The sequence below is a fragment of the Hordeum vulgare genome, chromosome 7H (assembly GCF_904849725.1).
Source record: "Hordeum vulgare subsp. vulgare chromosome 7H, MorexV3_pseudomolecules_assembly, whole genome shotgun sequence".
Lineage (NCBI taxonomy): Eukaryota > Viridiplantae > Streptophyta > Magnoliopsida > Poales > Poaceae > Hordeum > Hordeum vulgare.
This window is the reverse complement of record NC_058524.1, coordinates 189,131,588-189,141,651: the sequence shown is the minus strand read 5'-3', so window position 1 is coordinate 189,141,651 and position 10,064 is coordinate 189,131,588. Positions and strand designations below refer to the sequence as shown.

Here is a 10,064-nt window from a genome sequence, read left to right as displayed (position 1 = left end):
ATATTGTCTACATTTAAGTTTTGTAATCATGCATGTCATCTTTTGGCTTGTGGATGGTAAATTTTATGGAGTACTTCACAGGAGATATTTTGTTCGAGACTCCTACACATGTATTATTCGCTATGTATCATTATACTTATTTTATGTTGTATCACTATTTAACTCTTATTACTACTTTAATAGGATCATATGACAGATTGTAGAACAAAACTAGCTATCATTTTACTGGACTCGGAATTGAATGATGATAATATAATAAATCAAGACATGGAAGATGATGAAGACAACTTAGATCCCATGGATTGTGTGATTTTGGATGGACTCCCTCAGAATCTTAAAACATCAAATACATCATCAGATGTGGCGATCATCTTGTAGTCATATATCCTTTCACCGTATGCCAACCCAACAAACAATGACTTAATAGATGAAATTTGCTTGTTCATCAGTATGTTTGATGATGATGCTCTACTAGAGTAAACCATATTTCTTTAGTTCATTTTGTATTCTAATAAATACTATGTTGTCATTATAATTGACAGAATTCCGATTTTACACGAGCGAATGGGTGAAAAGCTCTGATCCTTACCCTATTAGCTTAAATTTGAGACAAACAAAAAACATATTAAAAAAGATGAATATATGAATATTGATTGCTTTAATATGGCTATGCGGATATGAGCGTGACACGAAGTCCAGCTTCACACACACATTCGATCTCACTACATGGATCTAAACTTTTGTGTAAGTTACTATAATCACGTATTACCTTTTTCTCATAGCACTAATGTTTTCTTATTTTTATTTTAGTTCATGTTCCACTATGCATGAGACCCAAGTCATCATCATCATGAAAATATGGGCATGGCTTCGTTCAAACTGTTGTTCATAGCTGGACTCGCAACAATGAGTATCATATCTCACAATGTGATATGGTAAGATTTTGATTTTTCATTTATAATAGTGATTTATTTGGTCTTAATTAATATTTCATGTGTTTCTAAACGTATGCATCATTGCAGATTTTATTGCCTTGGGATATTTTTGGGATATTTCTATTGTTTATCTTGGATCAGGATAAAAAAAGTTGTCTCAATTTTTGATTTGATACCAATACCTAATTTGGTGAAGAATATACTTAAAACCATGGTCGATAACATAAACCTCGCGTTCCAAGTTGCAAACCCTGCATTCAAGGACGATATCTCAAAATGGTAATGCATAATTCCTGTTGTTTCAACAAACTCACATTGGTATGAGTCTTTTTAATGCATTATAGTATTAATTAATTCATTCAATGCACATTATGTGTTTATTTCATACATGTGGTGCCTTGTTGGGTTATTTGGTATTTAATTACATGCACCCAGTGTGGGATGGAAAGCTATATTTCCCTATACCCCAGGTGAGTATTTACACCATGTTTATTTGTATACACATTGCACATACAACCTTGTTAAACCAATGTTGTATAATGCATATGTAGGATGGTTTTGAACAGAGGAAGCAACTTTTGGTGCATATTTTAAAGTATGAAGAGAATAAAGCTCAAAACAATATCCATCCATTAAAGGAAGAATCATAGATCGCAACTATAGATGGACCTTCATTACTTCAAAAGATGGACCTTCAAGACATGCTTAGTTATGGTTTTTAAAATATATTTCTGTAACCATTATAATACAAGTATTATGTGAACATGAATTTTATGCGGAGACATGTTTCTGGATCGTGTGTCACACGCGTTCTCATATCGTTGGGCATAAGACACATTTAAATAGCTTGGTAAAAAACTCACTAAAATAAAATTAGATTCGGAATATATGTTTGTACTATAGATTATAATACGCGTGTTGGATCACAAATATGTCATAATTTCGATACAATTTGAGTGACATCATAACATTTTGTACCCATCCAAAAAATCAAAAAATTTGTACTATAATACCACGTGAACTCACTTTATTTGAGACGTGAGTTGCATGTGCATACTTACTCGTGTTCTCAAGGACATTTCAAATATCTCTCAGATAAATGTGACATGCTCATATTGTGAGATGCGAATAAACAAATATGATGATGTCATATGTTGTTTTGTATCTGGATTTCTTGTGCTGGTAGAACTTGTAGTGGTGTGCGGCCATTTAATTTTTGAGAACAAGCAAACTACTTGTACATCATCATTACCAGAAGGGTTGAGGGTTGGATGCGCTTTGTTGGGTTGTTGATATTGTTTGGCTTTTAAAGAAACACCCGGTTTTAAAATAAGATGTATTGGTATTTTGAAATGATGATTTTTTAAAGTTTGATCAAATTCATAGAGAAACATAATGAAATCCATAATATCAAATTGGCATGATTAGATTCATCATGAAATGAAGTTCCTTACTTTTTATTTAATATTATGGATGTCGATATTGTTGCTCTAATCTTGAGCAAAGTTAAAGAAGTTTAACTTTCCAAAAAACTAATACGGGTTATATTCTGGAATAGGTGGGGGAGATGATGGAACGTATTTTATTTTTATTTATAACGTGGTGTTTTTTGTGCGTTTTGTACTGTGATTCCGCGATATCGGCTAACCAAACCTATATTTGTGTGGGTAAATTTCTGCATCGGTGACTGCATGTACTTTATTGGTACTACAATATCACATGACAACGCTTCCTTTTTGAGATGGTGAGAGGGTGTGCGGGATTGCTATGTTTCTATAGGCCAATTGCTGCTGGTTGATTTGAAAAATCATTGGCCCGGTCAAATTGAATAACTCAAATGAATGAAAGAGATTCAAAATTAAGGAACATAGTGAATTAAAAAAATGAACGGAAGAGCTTGAGAAATTGTTTGTCCGGTCGAAATCGAGTGATCTAAACGTAAATTGAATAACTCAAATAATTGGGTAGTCTTAAAAATTCGGAAGCATAGTGTATAGTATAAAAGAATTTAATTAGAGAGCTTTAAGAAATTGTCGACCGATCAAAATTGGATGACTCAATTCCAATTGGAGACCTCAAATGAATGTGGGGTCTTTGAAACTAGGGAGCTTAGTGTTATGGAGGACTAGAAGGGTTGAGCGCACTTTGTTGCGTCGCTGATGTTGTTAGATTTCTTATGAAAATAGTCACTCTATTTTATACTGAGAGGTTGGGAGTGTTTGAAAATACAGTTATACTCGCCTACAACAATGGTGTAAAGTATGCAACTTTTTTGTGAAACAAATGTTGTTGCACAATTAATAGAACAATGGTATCTTTTGTCCATCATAGCTCAAGTCTCAGATTTAATATTGATGCTCGCATTTTACTGAATTTAATTCAGACCTTCGACGATTTTTTTCAATGTTAGAAGATGTTTCACTTGATTACAAAGGTGTCTATAACGATTTCATCAAGCTCAAAATGACTTTTTCAAAAAAAAAAATCAAAATAACTTGGTCTTTCAGAGATACTCATAAAATAAAATGTGTGTGCGTTTATTGGAATAAATGTCTATGTCGAATCCAGCATACCCTCGTTGGGATGGGTAGGCTAAAAAAGGGTATGCATCATTCTTTTTTCATTTATTGAGAGGTGGACAACAATGGTGCCAACGTGTTTGAGTTGTTAGCTCACTTTTTTGACTTTTTTTATTAGGAACTAGTACAAATGCCCGTACGTTGCACCGGGTAAAAAAAGATACAACTTGTTTCATGTATAAAAAGACACAACTTGTTTTATGTATAAAAAAGACACAACTTATTTCATGTATAAAAATATATTATTGAGCAATAAATAAAGTGTGTGATTAGCTTATGCACCGGACAAACGTTCGGGCGTTTAGAGATGAAATAGGGGTCCGGCTGTAGCTTTCTTATCTATTGTTAAAATAACTTGTATGCACTTGGAGTTTGTACGGGTGTTATGAAGGAGAGATGTCACATGTGAATGGGAATCGTTGGGAAAAAAAGGAATGGACCTCGCGAGATAATTTACCGATGCGTGGGTCCCTCATAACGCCGTGTGTATCTCGCACAAGCCGGCTAGCAGGCTACAGGCGGATTAGATTAACTCCCCATCGAGGGACTTGCAAACAGCGGCATACTGCAGTCTTTCTTTTTTCCCAGATCTCACCGCGCACGCGCACCTCCTCATGTCCTCGTCCATTACGAAGCGAGCAACAACAACAGGACCACGCCGATGAGTCGGCTCTTCCCTGCGCTTCTCCCTCCCAATCCAACCATAAATCTCATCTCTATTCTCATCATCTTTCTTCTCTGTCGAACAAGGGGACTCAGACGAACAAAAATGACGCTGCCACCATGGAATTCAAAACTGTCGTCGGCACGCCCTCGTCAAGTCGCCGGATTCAGACCGCCCAGAAGCATGTGTCACATGCCCGCCTCATCCTCGAGCTCCTCCTCTGCCGTCGTCCGATCTGGCCCGCCAAGTCGTCGTCCTACGCTACCAATCCGTCCAGCACTCTCACGCGTCCGACCCCGATTCGGACCGTCGCTTCATGTTGGTTTCTTCATCTGCTCGCGTTGACCGCGAGGAGGCCACCTCGGCCTCGTCAAGGCGCATCCCACAAGTCGCCTCGCCTCGGCCTGCTCTGCCACAGTCGTGTCCTCTGTCTTAGGGAGTATCGAGGGGACCAAGTAGTACGTCGGCCGCCGCCAAGCCCTCGCGACCGGCGCCGCCCTCGCCAAGTCCTCGCTGGAGCGCCAGATGCCGGCATCCTACTGCACCTCCTCGACCCCGCCTCCCGACGTCATCCTGCGCCTCCTCGACCCTGCCTCCTCGCATACGTGCGCCGCCTCCTCGCCCCTGCTGGAAGCCGGCGGCCAGCATCCTCTTGCACCCGCGCGCAGCGCTCGTCGACCCCGCCTCCTTCTCCTCATGTGCCCATGCGCCATCCCTCCTCGACCTTGCCTCCTCGTGCCCGCACACCACCCCTCGGCCTCGCGTCGCTGGCGACAAGGCCCTGCCCCGAGCTCCAGGTTGTATCCGCAAAAAACATATTGCTAAGAGATCCAAAAAGTCTCGCTTTTACAAATTTTGTTAAAAAATTTAGAAAATGGACCTGTTTTCAAAATAATATCCACTAATTCAAAAACACTCCTGTTTTACAAATATAATTCACACATTCAGAAACAAATCAGGGTTTTTTCAAATAATATTTGTGTTTCCAAATTTTATTTCTAATTGAAACGTTATTCATGTTTACATCCAACAAAGAGATTCAGTGCAAACTTTTTCGACATTTCGACAAAGAATGTCCACTGCACCTCTCCATGCTATGCATTTATTGGTAGCTTTGACACTACAACAATATAATCATCACTGTGTGCTGAATTAGACGTTTTGGAGGAGATTTATGTATGCATGTTTGTATGTTCATATATATATGCAAAGATCGAATATGTAAAAAAATTATGATTTTTTTTGTTCATAGAATTTTTATGATTTCTATGTCAAATTTATATGCAAAGAACAAAAATCGTGAGTACTTTTCTAGCCATTGAGATTAAGTAATCACCTCTCTTATATAGATTGAGATTGGGCATTTTTCACAAGAGGGATCGATGTGCTTAGATACAAAATATTCTCTAGCAATATCATATCCTGACATCACCTCGCAAACATCGTTAAGAAGGCAGCCACGGAAGATTGATCTGTCAAAAGCTTCTTGTCCATAGCATGTTATTAGTGCCTACAGCGCAATACATATGTTACAAAGAAATACACCATAACAGAACTATATAGGTGGTGGGAGATTGCAGAACAGCATACCTGAATGACACAAACAATGTATAATAGATGAACAATAGGGATGAAGACTTTTGTGGAGGTCAAAACTTCAATGGGCAGGCAGAAAAGTGCTGACATCAATGAAGAAAATGGATCTTGAGCGAGGACAGGATCAGCACACTGCTTCCAAAATTGAATATCAGGAAATATTTCACCCTCACTTTCCGGGTCAACCATAGGTAGCGAAGTGCCTATTAAAAACAGAAATGTGAGAAAGAGGATACATAAATATGGTATATTCCTGCACGTAAATATGGTATAGTGATTTGAATTTCCAGTAAATAGGAATCAAAAACACAAAATAGGTACATCATACAAGTTACCCATTTGATCTTTTTAATAACTATATAATTTACCGTGATACCTATTGGAATTTATAAGTGAAAGTAGGTGAATTCTAAGAAACAGCACTGGGAAAAATCCATGATGTAGGAAAATTGTACAAAGGGGGCCAAGGTGCCCTACATGCCTTTTCGCTTAGTAGCATCCAAAAGATCTTTATCGCCAGAAATACCAGAGCAAATAGACCCTGCTAACAGTTGGATACCTTCAAATCTCAGAAGAACCTCACGACGGTTCAGAACACGTGCAGAGATTCTAAGCAACTCGATGAATTCAACTCGATGAAACACGAAACAACAGAGACAATATGAATCCACTCGATGAATTCAATTCGCTGCGCAGAGATTCTAAGCAAGACTTCGATTGAGCAGAATAGCTTGACATTCTATCACGAGAAGTGATCTCTGTAGAAACGACAGAGTACCGAAGTGTTTCGGAGAGAAACAAGGATGGGCTTACCCTTTCAGATACTGAAAAGCTTCTTTTGCTGCAAGGATAGTAAAGCATAGTGAGTATTCGAAGGGAAGGATCTAAAGCTGGCTCCGCAGTGTCATTCACATTCCCAGGAAAAGCTTTTAGAAATGTGCTTTGTCCAACAATTTTTCTGGCACTTTCAAGGAGGGCTAGTGCACGAGGGGACTGTAAGTTATGTATACTTGCAGCAGCCTCAGTAGGCGTGGTTTGAGCAATTGGCATCGCCTTCCTAGTTATACCAGAGAAATCGGGCGATGCTGGAAGAATGGAATTTGCAAATCTGCGACACACTGGACACAACAACTCTCCCTGTACAAAGCTAGGTGTAAGTGCATAATAATTAACAAAAGAAAGAAGACAACTGTCTAATGCATTAGTATAAACTACCAGATCAGGATCAACAATATGTCCTCCTTCAAAACCGAGTCTCCTGATATATTTGTCAAGAAACAAAAGAAGTAAAGTTGTTGCACTGAGATCGTAGATTCAATCAAGAGAAGTGTGAGAAGCCATCATAAGACAATCACTAATGCATGCTCCATTGGGTCAATGCATTTTGGATGGTCTGAATTGGTTGGATCAAACTAAAGGGGGAGCTCGGCCCTCACTCGGATTGGTGACGGAGTGGAGAACGCCGAGCACGAGGAGGGAGTCGCCGCCGCGAAGTATGTCGCCCCGCGCGACGAGCGCCCTGAGCGACATCCTGACCTCCACCTCGCGGTGGTCGCGGGTGGCGTCGAGCGCCACCACCACCATCTGCGGCGGCGGGAGGAGCGGCAACAGGGAAATGGGAACCGCGGCAGGGCCGGCGCCCGGGGCTTCCTCCGCCATGGCGAGCCTGGCCGCCGCGGCGGTGGTGACGGCGTGGTCGTCGGCCCCCGGCCGCGGCCGAAGAGCTGCACCTCCACCTCAGGCGCGGCCGCCGGCTCGGATACGGGCCTCCCGTTCTGGGCGGAGGCCGGCAGCTCCTCGTGGATGTCGTCGTAGGCCGGTGACGCTGCCTTGTCGGCTTCTGGGGAAGGCGAAAATGGAATCTGTCAATTTGCGTCTCGCGCCAACCCCGATCTGCACGCACGTCGCCTCGGGACGACGCGGGGCGACGGCCTGCTGTGATGGTCTCGCGACCGTCGACTGCCTCGTGTGCTCCTACCGTGGCCGGATTAGACGGGCCACCGCCGACCTCGTGTGCTCCTCCTGCCCTCTGTCCCCAGCGGCCCAGCCTCGTCTGCTCAATCACCGATGATGTAGGGACCGCCGGTTAGTTCGGATTAAATAGAGGGGGGTTTTCATAAAAAATAAAAAACGGTTCGAGCCGACTTATAGAAGGACTGCGGGTTAATTACCTGAAACGACAGGGACTGTTTTGCAAAAACGCCATCACGGACGAGAGAAGCACTCCTCCGTGCTTTATTATTATTAGGGGAGAATCTAAGTAGTGACGCCGCATTACGTTGTTTCCATGCGACGGGTGCACCACGCAGCTCGCGTGCGTGCACAATCGTGTTGGACTACCACATGTATCATTGTGGGGCTACAATAGTCATGCAAAGTTGTGTACGACAGATGTAGCTGCATTATTTAACGGTGACTAACTAGTTTGTCCATTGTACCTTTTGCTATCGTAGCTCATCGGCTATATTCTTTTTTCTACTCACTTATTGGGCATTGCACTACCACCTCTTAATTTGCATGTGTATCAAAGGTGCATTTTCCATTATACACGATACAAATTGTTGACGTAAGTTGTACTTGTCAGTTTAACTATGTCGAGTTTTTAAATTATCAAATATAATTTGTTGTGATTTGCCAGTTTAATTATGTTGAGTTGTCTTCTTTGCAAGCGATTGGCAAAAATAATTTGTTGTGGTTGCTAGATTTAAATGTGCGAGTCAATTAATTATGTCAAGTTGTTATATTTACATGCAATTACAAGAAATATGACAATGAAGTTACTTTTATCTGACAAATTGGTGTTTACAAATATGACAAGTAAGTGCGACAAGTGTGACAAGTATGATTGGATATTTTTCTCGAAACATGTCGATATGTGATTTAGTTTTAAAGATCTCATCAAAACAAAGTCAACGGTAACAAAAGATCATTAATCGAATTAACTATTTTAGAGATAAAAGTTCTCAAATTTCAAACATTTAGGCTTGTGCCAATGCTAGTTTCTTAGCGCGGTTTCATAGACATTTTGTTGGCATGGCATACTAGTTAATGAAAAAAAAAGTGATGTTGTATCTTAGCTAAGGCTGACCATAGTGGGAAGTATCATATAATAGTATCACGCATATGATACTACTTCCATAATGCATAGTATCATAAAGGAGTACTCCCTCCGTCCGGGTTTAAAAGGCCGTTTGGCCACCCAACGGCGTCCATTCCCTCCTTCGGGGTTTAAAAGGCCGTTTGGCCACCCAGCGGCGTCCGTGTCTTTAAGGCCGCATGCAGGCAAGTCTAGTAATGGTAGCTGGCTACAACCAATGCATGCCGCGCTGTATTGCTTTTACTCGCAGCAAGCTCCTCGGAATAGTAAAAAAAGTGGGGTCTAAGATATTTTATTAGCTACCGAAGCATGCAGCCAATGCATGCAGTCATTTAGCTTTTGCGTTTGAATTGCTGCAGTTGCCTTGGTCCTAGAGATGAAAATCATACTTACGTCATAGTTAAAAAGAATTAACTCCAATTGATCTTGAAGAATGAATATGACTGATGAAAATCATACTTACGTCATAGTTGAAAAGAATTAAAGATCTCCGGAGATGATTGAAAGAGTCAGGTAAGATCCTGAAAAAGAACCTGTGGGTTATGGGCCCACTCAAAGAAATCACCGTCGAAAAGATTACTAGAAAGATTGATATAGCACCGGTGTGAAGAGAACTAGATGAGGTTGAGCACCTCGAAATAATTAAAGATCTGAAACAAGAAACTCCGAGATATCTTCAACACCACGGATAGAAAAAGATGAATGAATAACAGGATATGTTGATAAGAATCTCCAACATAGGAAGAATTACAAGGATGGATAGGATAAGATGACACGGATAACTGAATTAAATTCACCGGGTAAGAGAGAAAAGAACAGACAGCGGAAGCACAATGAAAAGAAAACTCTTGGAAGAAAATTGAATCACTGAAGAAAAGGGCGGGAGGGCGGGGAAAAACAAAGACAACATGGGACAGATGAGAGAACTCTGGAAAGAATTGAGGGAATGATCTGCAAAAATTAGAGAGGATTGAATCCACTTGGAGAGAAACACGCCGGTTGAAAAGAATAGATATAACAACTCCGGTTGACAAGAATTGATATGACAATGGAACGAGCCAAAGAATTAATACTCTCATATAAATACGAGCACACCTCTTAGAAAAGATCTGGAATCACCACTTGACATCGAAGCAACGGAATTACCATATTCCAACAAAACAAAGGGTGCGGCTTATGAAGCAAGCCAGAAC

General features: G+C 40.8%; 1 pseudogene; it reads right to left on the bottom strand.

The window, feature by feature from the left end:
* Positions 1-4,037: 4,037 nt before the first annotated feature.
* Positions 4,038-7,433, bottom strand: LOC123408598 (annotated as a pseudogene).
* Between the last annotated feature and the right edge of the window lie 2,631 nt (positions 7,434-10,064).